Below are 11838 nucleotides of genomic sequence, written 5' to 3'. Positions count from 1 at the left end.
TGCTGTGTTAGAATAATAGCTTTGAAATTTTAATAGGATCTTCTTGAACATGTGTTATTAATTATTTAGCAGCATAATAAGTTTGAAGTTACATTTGAAAATATACTTACTTCTAGAATTTCTTTTACTTCTAGAATTTCTTAGCAGAAGACATTGCTAAGATGTTCTAACAAAGGAGAAAAAATGAGGGGTTAGTTCAGATGAAGGTGAGTGACAGAAACCCTACGTAGATTTGATGACTCAGGCTGACTGCTGCCCCCCGGACAGAGACTGAGAAGCCATTCGGGTCCCCGAATGGCCATGGCGGCGTCCCAGGGTCAGGAGAAGCAGCCAAACGAGAGGGAACCCAGGAGCGGCACAGGACTTAGTTCAAAGAGCAAGAAATATCTGGAACCTTAACAGTAGAAACGGGGAGCAACATGACAATGACTGTCAGGTAAAGTAGGGCATTATTACGATTTTATTCATTAACAAAGTTAAGTATAAACTGAGGTTAAGTAGCCAAGACCATACAAACAGTAGTCAGAGAAGCAGGGATTTATAGTCAATTGGCTCCTTCAAAGTTATGCAATAGCATTGGTATGTGAGCAAAGAATAAACCAATGGAACAGAACAACTAACCACAATTTGTATATTTAGAACATTTATTTATGACATTTCAAATTCATAAGACAGCTTCGCACAGTGGTAGTACCGTAGCCAATGAGGTTTATCTGAGGCGCGATTATTGCTAATTGAAAACTTTTCTCAAATTCATAAGACAGTAATGGACTATTTTATAAGATTGCCCTGGGAAAATTTCCATCAATATGAAAAAGTAAATAAAATTGGACTCTTTGCAAGTCAAACATAATAATCAATTCCAAATGGGAATTATAAAATTATAAAACTTTTAGAACATGTAGAAGATTATCTTCATGACTGTGATATGGGGAAGGACTTCCTAAACAAAATACAAAAATAATAACCCATTATTGGCAAAATTTAAATTATAATTTCCAATTTACCTAAAAGCTTTATAGGGAAAGTAAGAGAAATGCACAATCTGAAAGAAGATATTTCAATTAATGTGACATAAAATTATATCTAAAAAACACAGAGAATTGTTATAAATCAATAAGATGACATAGACTTTGATAGAATTGTGTCACAATAAGAATTATATTCAAAACACATAAAAATTGCTGAAAATCTAGAAGAAAAATAACAAACAACCATATGGGAAAATGCACAGAAGAAATAAATAAACATTTGACAGAACTGCATTGTAATTTATGAAAATATATTCCTTACTAGCAACAGTAGCAATACATGTTAAGACTACAATGAGATATTTTATATCATTAATTTGGCAAAAAAATTAAAATATGACGATATGAGGAATTTGTGATGATATAAGGGGTGAGAGAGAGAGAGAGAGAGAGAGAGAGTGAGAGAACACAGGAGAATTCTTCTACCCTGGTGATAGATTGTAAATTGGTACAACCATTCTGGCAAACAACTTGGCATTTTCTTGTAACATTAAAGAAACATAATTAAAGACCAGAAATATTAATCCTAGGCCTGTACACACTTGGGGATGTGTAAAAGAATGTTTGTAGAGCATTTTTGCAATGTGCATAATTAAAAAATGAAATACTATACAGCAAGAGAAAGTGAACTGCAGCTGCATACATTAACACCAATGAATTTCACAAGTATGATGTTGTGAAATATAATTTCAAAATGCATTCTATATGATTCTTTACCAAGTTAAAGGACTTTTAAAAAACATGGAAAATTGGGCTTTGTGCAAATACAGTAAACTAGTAAGGCCTTTGTAAATCCCCAGTTTAGGGTAGTGGCTATCCAAGTTTGAGGTGAGGTTGGAGAGGGGCTGAAATGGGGGTACCATCAGGATTCAAGGTATTTCTAATGTACTTTCAAGCTTCACAAAGTGTAAGTGTCTATATACATAATATATTTTTTATATATACAAAACAGTGTCTATTTTCTCCAAAGGAAAGAAAGAGTATGAGGTCTCAAAAAGAAAATTTGGTCCCCTCCCACTCCAGGATCAAAGATGGAGAAAAATGGTCCAGAGACCTCTTGGTGAAAGGGTCAAGTTTCCATTTAATTTCTTAGTTCTAAAGAAATCTTCACTTTTCCATCTTTATAAAACAGAAAAAACATGGTGTCTAATAATGTTTCACATTTTTATGTGACTTTGAGAGCAGTTTCATAAATGCTATTTTGTTGGATCTTCACAAATCTCCTGCAAAAAAAAAAAAGTTATGGCTGGGCTTACTGTTCTCATTTTACAGATAAAGAAACTGGATCTGCGTGTCCATGTTCAGCAGCCAGTAAGTAACAAACCCAAAGTAGAACCTAGGTCTTGAAATTGCATCAACCTAAATATATACATTTTTTTAATGTAAAATATACACACACACATATATGTGTGTGAGTGTGGTGTTGTGTATACATATATATGTAAATGTAAAGGTATATACACCTATATATTGGTTTATGTAATATAAAAACATATTAAAATATATTTTATATATAAATATTATATACACACATATGCACACAGAGACAGACTTATGGTGTTCTCAAGAGTTTAAAGTGATTTAGAATGTAAATAACTGCATTCAAAACCTGGTCCCATTAAGAGATCCCCATAGAATTGTTAGAAAGAATGAAATAAGACTGTGAGAAAGCACTTAACTGTAAATCACCATAAAGGGCAGCTATTAAGTTTTTCTATCATGCTGTTCAATGTGACAGATAAATAAATACTTGACGGCCGGAACCATTTCACCTATTGCTTTTCCGTTCATAAGAGAACCTCGTCCAGTGCTAAACATACATGGGTAATATTAATATGGAACAAATACCTGCTCATGGACAGCCATCATGGTATTAATAAGATGCCAAAACATTTTAAAGGAAATATGAATCAAAATTAAAGTAGAGGAATAAAAGAGATAAGACACAGGTCTGTAGAGGGTTGATGCTAACGGAAAATGTCTGGCCTCTGTTCGGATTCACTTGCCTTTCTCAGGTGCTCGTTCACGGTTCGTGGAATCAAGCATCTTGGAGTCAGGCAGCTGCTGGCACAAAAGTGATTTTGGAAAAAGTGGGCTGTCGCATCCTGGATCAAAGTGCCAGGTGTAGTTGTTTTTTATATTTACTTTCAGTGTGACTCAGATGATCAGATACTAAATGTGTAAAGTGTTTAAGAATCAGAAAGATAGTTCACAACCAGCAGAGGAAGAAATAATGTCACCCAGATGTATACACACATTGTGCATTACTGTTAACACCTGTGAATCATTTTGTTGGATCATCGTGGTCTGTGATGCCCTTTCTGTGGATGAATTTATGAGGAAAATGGGCAATTGACGTTCTCTGGTGGGAACAATAATAGATTTAGCTGAGAAGCCTTATTTTAACTTTAATGTTTGCTTATTTTTCTGTGTAATTCATCCCACAGGAGAGGCTAGAAATTCTCTCCCTGCAGGTTTTTCCTAACTAGCACAAAAGGAAACCTGGGCATCCCAGATCAAGCAGGACAGCAAGGTAATAAAAATTTGATGATGTAGGTAGCCCTAGGCCACACATTCTGTAAAAGGCCTGGAGGACACAAAAATGAATAAATGATAGTCTCTCCCTTTGAAGAGACATTAGGAGTTGTTCTGAGAAAACTTATGGAAAGCCAGTAGCACAAGGCATGGCATAAGTGCTTAATGTAATACTATATTTTTTTCCAAGATAGATTAACACATGACATTCAATTACTCTTCTTCTATTGGCACCTTTCTGTTGCTCTGATCTCCACTAATCTAAAGAAAGCCTTTTTTACATTGCTGCCTCTCTTTCTGTTCTTTATAATAAGATCTTAATAAAGTCTCCTCTGGCTAAATTTTCTTATTTACTACCCCTTAATACTAAAAATATTTGTGATCTTCATTGAAACAGGAATCACGCCAGTATATGTGCATGTATACTATGAAAGTCATTTTCTGAGCAAAGTATTTTGGGCTGCTTACGTGTGTGTGTGTGTGTGTGTGTGTGTGTGTGTGTGTGTGTGTGTGATGTTGGAGATATTAGGGGAAGGCAGTGGGAAAGCATTCCTGTTCTGGTGTTCTGGGGCTTTTCCTAACCTGCTTTTAGGTCCTTTTAGGACCTTCCTAATCCAGGATAACTTTTAGAGTTGTCAAGCTGTCCAGGGCCTCTCTTAACCAGAGCCAATCCCTTGGGGATGATCAAAGTTTATATCTTAATTTCTAAGGCTGGTATAGAATTGAATCACCCTCTGTGAGCCAGAGAGTCAAGTAACATTTGCTGAGGCACTTGTCCAAGAGAGTATAATGAGCCATAGAAATAATCTTTCATATCTCATTCACCAAAAGATATACTATGTCATTTTTTATTTAAAGACTTTAAGTTAGGCATCATTCTTGATATTTTAAATCACTTAATTCAGAATCTTTTTTGGAACAAACATGTATATTCTTATTGCTGATGAGTTATTACCCCTGATGGTAGAACATGATTCTGCTAGTTTGTTTGGTTTCAAGCTTATATTTATTAGTCACAGTAAATGTTTGAATTATGATCACCACTTGCACACTTATGTATAAATCCAGGGGTGTCCAATCTGCGGCCCACAAGCTGCATGAGGCTCAGGGTGGCTACGAATGTGGCCGAGCACAAAATTGTCGATTTACTTAAAACATTATGAGTTGTTGTTGTTGTTGTTTTCAATACAGGTCGCAATGTATTTAATGTATGGCCCAAGACAATTCTTCCAGTGTGGCCCAGAGAGGCTGAAAGGCTGGACACCACTGATGTAAATTAAGAAATACTTTGAAATGGGGAAAATATATTAGTAAATTGTGTGTATAAAGGATACTTGATTGTCATAGGTCATTCTAAAGCTTATTTCTTTATCCTTTCTTATATTTTTTCTTTATTAATGTTTCTAATATTGTTCCATTCCTGAACTCAACACATTATTGTTCTATTCTTCTAAATTATTTAATTAACAAAATCAGTGGATTACGAAATAGTTTGCCTTATTTAAAAGTTCTTAGTGTCAACAGATCAAATAATGAACAAATGAGTAGGGTCTGATTATGTCTGATCTTTATTACTGTCTAGCTTATCTCAAAACACAGGTCTTTAGTCCACATTTTAAATTGCATTATTAAAATATTAAACATTGTTAAAGATTTATATTTTTAAGTAAGCGGTGTCCATAGTAATTCTAGAGCTGTAATGTACCAATTTCTGACCGGGAGTGTAACACTTTCACATAGGGTTTTGTTTGAAATATTCAAGTTCTATGTTAAACACAGAAAGAATGTTTGATTAGCTTTGTCATTTTCAGTTAAATTAAGTAAATAAAATACCATAATTCTCTGAGCAGCTTAGGAACCATTACAGATACAGATACTTTGTTTTTCCTGTGAAGATAGTGATCTCTGTGTTTTAGGTATAAAATTGAGAGAGAGAGAAACAATATTGCCAATCCCAAAGAAGGCAAAGTCCACCCTCAGCAAAATGCTATTATATTGTTTCCCTCAATTGACACTTCAACAGTTCCTCTCTTTTGAAAGCTACCCACTTTCAAGTCCTATGATCGGTCACTTGAATTTAGTTTTACTACACGCATCCACGTTTTCTACTCTTTTTAACTCCCAAACCATCATCCAAACTAAGCAGAACCATGTCCCACACTCCCTCAGGTCCTGCTCTCTGCAAATCAGCCCAATGATTTTTATATCAGTGATAATAAGATCCACCTTGAACACCCAACTGCTCCCAACCTGGGGAACCTGGGTTTGCATCTCCTAGCTCTTGAATAATCCAGATCTCTGATTTCTCATCTGTAACATGAGGTTAATATTGACCTCACACAAATGTTATAATAATTAACCATATGTGTAAAGAATTACACAAATGTTTTTTATTGTTAACAACTAATATGTAGTCTACTGAGAGCTTTAAATGACTCATACATTGCAGAGAATTTCAGATTCAGTTATAATTAAGTGGGGAAGATATTTTGGTTTATCTATGAAATTTCATACCTGTCTTTGCAGAAGCAAACTTACACAGTGACAATCAATCTCATCTCGCATGTAAGAAAATTACTACTATCAAAAAACAGAACATTATAAATGTTGGAGTGGATTAGGAAAAATTGGAACTCTTGTGCACTGTTGGTGGGAATGTAAAATAGTATGGCCTCTGTGGAAAACAGGATGGTGGTTCTTCAAAAAATTAAAATTGAACTACCACTTGATCCAGAAATTAAACCTTGGGTATATACACAAAAGAAATGAAAGCAGAGACTGAAAAAGATGTTTGTACACCCATTTCATAGCATCATTACCCACATTACCACCAAAAGGTGGAGGCGCCTGAAGTGTCCATTGACAGATGAAAGGAAAAATGAAATGTGGTGTTTATATGCAATGAATATAATTCAACATTAAAAAAGAAAAAAATTCTGACACATACTACAACATAGATGAACCTTAAAGACATTATGTTGAGTTAAATAAGCTAGTCACAGAAGAACAAATACTGTATGTACTGCTTATATTAGGTACCTAGAGTAGTCAATTCACATGGATGGAAAGTAGAACTGTGGTGGCCAGGGGCCCGGGGAATGGGACATGGCAGTGACTGTTTAATGGATACAGTTCAGTTTTACAAGATGCAAAGAGTTCTGTGGATGGATGTTGGTTATGGTGGCACAACAGTATAAATGTACTTATTGCCACTGAACTGTACACTTAAAATAGTTGGTAAATTTTATGTGTATTGTATCACATACTCTTATAAAAGCAATCAACCAATCTGACACATCAAAGTCCCTCATTTCTTATCTAAACAAAATATCTAAAAAAAATAAAGAGGTGTTATTAGAATTTATTATCTTAGGCAACTTTTCAAACAAGACAAGTCTGCTCCACATCCCATGCTCTGTGAAGCTCAGGTGCACATAAAATTGTTTCTCTCTACTTGGCTTCACCACTTGTAAATGGGACTGCCTAGGCTAGTTACTTGACCTCTCTTAATCTTAGTTTACTCATCTGTAAAATGGAAAAGCTAACTTCTTTCTACTTGGGTTCTTGCTAGTATTAGATTAAACGGTGTTATGGCCAGGCCTAGTAGGCATATAGCCCAATCATTGGTCAACATTTGTTTCCTTTTATAGGTGAACTCATTAAAATGAGAACTAATTGTACCAAAAGGGCCACAATCAAAAAAGATGAGACGAACAGATATGCATGGAAGGGAGTAGGGTGAGCCCACTCTTTTTTTTTTTTTTTAAAGATAATGGGCACCTTTTGGCTTTGCAGCATGTGGTATACATTTAGCCATCAACTTCTTTTTGGCACCACAGGAAGCAATAGTCCTCAATGCTTACCTCTCCCGATTATCTACCCATCCCGTCTATACCCTGCTTCCACCAACACTGGGGAGATCCCCACTAGCAAGGGGCTATAGTTATTTGCTCTGTCAGAAAAATGTCCCTGCATGTGTTTTTAAATTTCAAAGACTGAACACGCGAAGTTGCAAAAAACACATAGTTGGTGGACTTGGAGGTGGGAGGAGAATATGTTGGTGGATCTGAAACCATTTTAAAACTTAGTGCCAAAGGTGGATTTTATTCTTTGTTTTTGTTTTATATTTACTTTGCTAGTTTTCCTGCTTTTTAAAGCTATCTTATAAAGAATCTACTGTCCCCATTATACTAATTGGCAATGTAAATATTTTAACAAACTCCGCAGGATTACTTTACCTCATCTTTAGGCAAATGTATAATTTAACACTACCAACCCAACTTGTATCACCCCATCATTTGATGCCTCTCAGCCTTAAATTAATTACATGACAAGAAATTTTGTGGTTTTGAAATCAGAAATTAGTTTGTAATGCAGAAGACAAGGCCGTGCCTTCATTCAGCTTCATGAGTTCTTAAAAAAGAACGCATATTGGGATTATTATTGGTGTTTCTTAAATCAAAGGAAACTAATTCTTCTACAGATGTGCATGTTCAGAACTTTTGGCCTGTTAATTAACTATTGTAATCATAGGGAAGTCTAATTATATTGCTAATCAAGAGTTCATCTTGAACCATGTTTGTCTAAAAACTCTATTTCATGGTTTTTAAAGGAAAAGTATACAATCCCTTCATTCCCTCCCCATTGTGTAGAAAGAGGCTTGCTTTGGAATGGGATATGCAAAAACAAATTTTCTATTAATTTTTCTATTCTTCCTTCTTTCCTTCTTTCCTCCCTCTTGTCTCTAATACTCAAAATCCCCAAAAGTGCAGTATTTATGAAATACTATATATAGTATATATGCATTATTATATTTTATATTATTTATTTTATATTTTTATTATCTGTATACATATTGGTAGTAACACAATTACCTGTATCAGAGTGGAGTCCAGTGGCTAGTTGATGTTCTCTCTTCCTTCTCAGCCAATGCTAGGAAAGAAAGCACTTAACCTGCATGCTAATTCCCAAACGACTTCTTAAATTTTTTAGCCGAGGTAGGGAGTCATTCTAGTCAACCACCCGAGGAAGCTACACTCTATTTTACATCTCTCCTTTACCACCTTGATGTCTGAGAGTATATCAATGAAAACTTGATAAAATGAACAGTAAGAGAAGCTTTAATCTGTGGAACTCAAGAAACAAACACTATGAATTGCAGCTTCAGAGAGAAGTAGTCCTTGGAGCAAAGACCAAACAACCTGACAGAGTCACAGAGGGCAGAGATGGGAGGCAGACTTCAAACTGACATTGACCGTTTCGCACAATCTCTGAATCGCTGTCAGTGAGCTGCCAGCTCTCAGCTTTTTCTTCTGGTGCCTTTTCCATTTATGACCAGTGCTCATAAGACTTTAAATTACTAGATGCTTAGGACAGCCTTAAACGAAGGTAAACTCACACTGGCCACACCAGTACTGACAAGAGTGAAGAGGAAGTAAGTACAGAATCCCAGGCAAGTAGGGAGCTTCAGAAGAGACAGTCCTTCCCATTGGAGGCACCACCATGTTCAACGGTGTCAAAAGAATTTCATCTCCACGTTCTCTAGTTGCCACCTTTAGTCTCAAAGTCTCACTCACAGGGCCCTGTTCTACTTTCTCAGTTGGCTCTGCCCTCCCATATTACTTAAAATTACATCCTCCACCCATTACACACACTTAATTTTTTTTATATCCTTACCCAAGGACATTTTTTCATTGCTTTTAGAGAGAGAGGAAAGGAGAGGAGGAGGGTGAGAGAAAAACATCCATTCAAGAGAAACATTGATTGGCGGCCTCCCATAGGCACCTGGACCAGGGATGCAACCTGTAACCTAGGCATGTGCTCTGACAGGGAATCAAACCTGCAATATTTTCATTATGGGATGATGTGCCAACCAACTGAGCCACAGAGGGCAAGACCTCACACATACTTTTCACCTACCTTCCCTGTTTTATTTCTTTCAATGTTTGTCACTGTCTGAAGTGAAATGTATTTTACTTATTGTTTTACTTGGTCTCCACAACTAGAATACACACTCCGCAAGAGCAGTGATTTTTGACCAGTTTTTGATTGTCATATATTCCATACTTTACAACACACCTGCCATATAGGAAGCTCTTGATCCATATTTCTGAATGAAGGAAGTAATAGTTTATTTTCTTAAATCTCTATGTTCTGATCCCTCACAAGTAGGATTTCATAATGTTGACATAAGGACATCTAATTCCATCTCCTGTAGACACTGAGTGAGGGGTCAATGAGTATAAGCTTAATAATAAAGATTGTGATGATATGCATCTTTTTTTAAATAAAGTGATATTATATATCATGTTCCTCCCACACACCATAATGCAAAACAATGAAGGAAGTTTAAAATACATAGAGAAAAATAAAGTAGGTAACACCAATGGACTCGTAAAATGTGGACTATTTCATGAACAAGTCAGATATAGGGCCCTTCTGCCTGAATAGACGTAACTGAAATGATAGTTCTGATGTACTTGAGTTAGTAGTACATTTATATACATGTTTACAGGTCCTTAGAGCTGGAAAACAGACAATGAAGGCAGCAACCAGCTGACATGCCCAAAACAATGATCAAGAACATAACTGGACTACCTTTTCTAATAAGTCAAGAACCTAAACAATAAATTAGATTATTTAGAGAAAGTTGGTGGTGAAAGAATGTGTTTGTCTCAACTATCTGAGTATCATTTACATTAGCAATTTTCTGCTCAGTTATGGAGTGAGTGTCAGCTCCAATAAAAGGCAAGTCTGCAAACATTTTGTGGACATATATGGCAAAGATGTGTTTCAATGTCAATGCCTAGAACAGTCCTAGCATGTAGAATCACTCAGTAAATATTTATTGAGTGATGAATAAAAGTGGAGGAAGGGAATTCTTCAAAAATTCCTGCTTTATCCATCAGTGATTCTGATAAATGCTGTTCTGTAGGAAAGGAACAATCAAGTGTATCACAACTGAGATTGTAATAGTTCAGTAAGTACCGAGTGGGTGTTCAGTTTAGATAGAGGAGCAAGAGGGATGTTCCAGGAAATTCTCACCATGAGGAGATCTGACTAAGCCCACCCCTGGCCCATCATTGGGAAGTTAGTAAATGGTGTTTTGATCATTTGAAGCAGCATGATTTCAACACTTGATACCTCTGTGAGGATCACACTCCAATTTGAGCATTTACAGGGGTGATAGCTTTTGGAATTTATTATCTTAAAAAGGCAATTACTTTAACAAGATTATGGCCTTTGAGAAGTCATTAATGAGTCTGTGCTTCAGCTTTCTTGTTAGTAAATAGAGGCTCCAATCTTATAGGTATTTCCATTAGAGAGGAATGTTGTGCAAATAAAATGAGCTAATGAACTTAAAGAAGTATATATACTATATTTTGTTAATTACTATATCTTCTATTTATTATATTCTCTTGCCTGAGAGAGGCACCACACATGTGTATTATCAATGCAAGGAGACTTCCTGCAAAGGCCTGGAACAACACATCCAATGCTTTAATTTATTATAAAGCTAAGAGGGCAAGGCAGGGGCAAACATCAGGAAATGTTGGAACACTCTAGGATGGTGAAAGTCTCAAGGCAATACAAGTGGATTAAAGACAAAGATCCATTTCAGAAGTAATTTAATTGCACTGTAGTTCACATACAAATATTGCCCGGTGGGACTGCTGAGGCTCAGAAAGCAGGACTGAGTGCCTTCCTTCCCTTGCTCGCTCTCCTGGGGCTCTGTAGCAGCTGTGCTGGGCTCTCTTACAAGGAAGGAAGGGGCTGTTAGCTCACAAGGCAGGTCCATTCCTCTGCTTTCTTTGAGCTCTTTTGCCCAGCACTGAATGGGTGGGTTAAACCAGAATGAGAGGTTAAGAGGCTTGGGCTTGTCTTTTAATTTCATTTGAACAGTAATAAAGATCACATTCAGCTCCTTGTGTCTCATTTCCAGTTTGTTAGAAGTGGATTGAAGATGCGCGCATGTGTTAATTAACTCCCCTAAACCTCTGACAGAGACATGAGTATCTTCTGATAAGATGGGGAGAAATACAGGAAAAAATACTGTGAGAAGACAGAGAACTAAATCAACATGAAGAGCTTATGAGCAGAACAAAGTGATATAAAAGACAAAGGAAAAGCAAATACTGTACTTTTGAAGCTATAAATATGAGAACCTATTCTTAAAAAGAGACTTCAAAGATTCTAAAAAAGCTCTATCTTATATCTAATAATAATTTACACTTCACTCTCAATATGTGAAATTTAAAATTCATTGTTTCTA

General features: G+C 36.0%; 1 non-coding gene across 1 annotated transcript; it reads left to right on the top strand.

The window, feature by feature from the left end:
- Positions 1 to 673: 673 nt before the first annotated feature.
- LOC129087753 (U4 spliceosomal RNA) lies at positions 674 to 820 on the top strand. The gene has a single exon (XR_008530927.1). It is a non-coding gene; the product is annotated as a U4 spliceosomal RNA (small nuclear RNA).
- The last annotated feature ends 11018 nt before the right edge of the window (positions 821 to 11838 follow it).

This window comes from Pteronotus mesoamericanus, unplaced genomic scaffold (genome assembly GCF_021234165.1).
Source record: "Pteronotus mesoamericanus isolate MK-2021 breed Mesoamerican mustached bat unplaced genomic scaffold, CSHL_Meso_final contig_130, whole genome shotgun sequence".
NCBI lineage: Eukaryota > Metazoa > Chordata > Mammalia > Chiroptera > Mormoopidae > Pteronotus > Pteronotus mesoamericanus.
The sequence above is the reverse complement of the archived record's forward strand: the minus strand, read 5'-3'. Positions and strand labels throughout refer to the sequence as shown.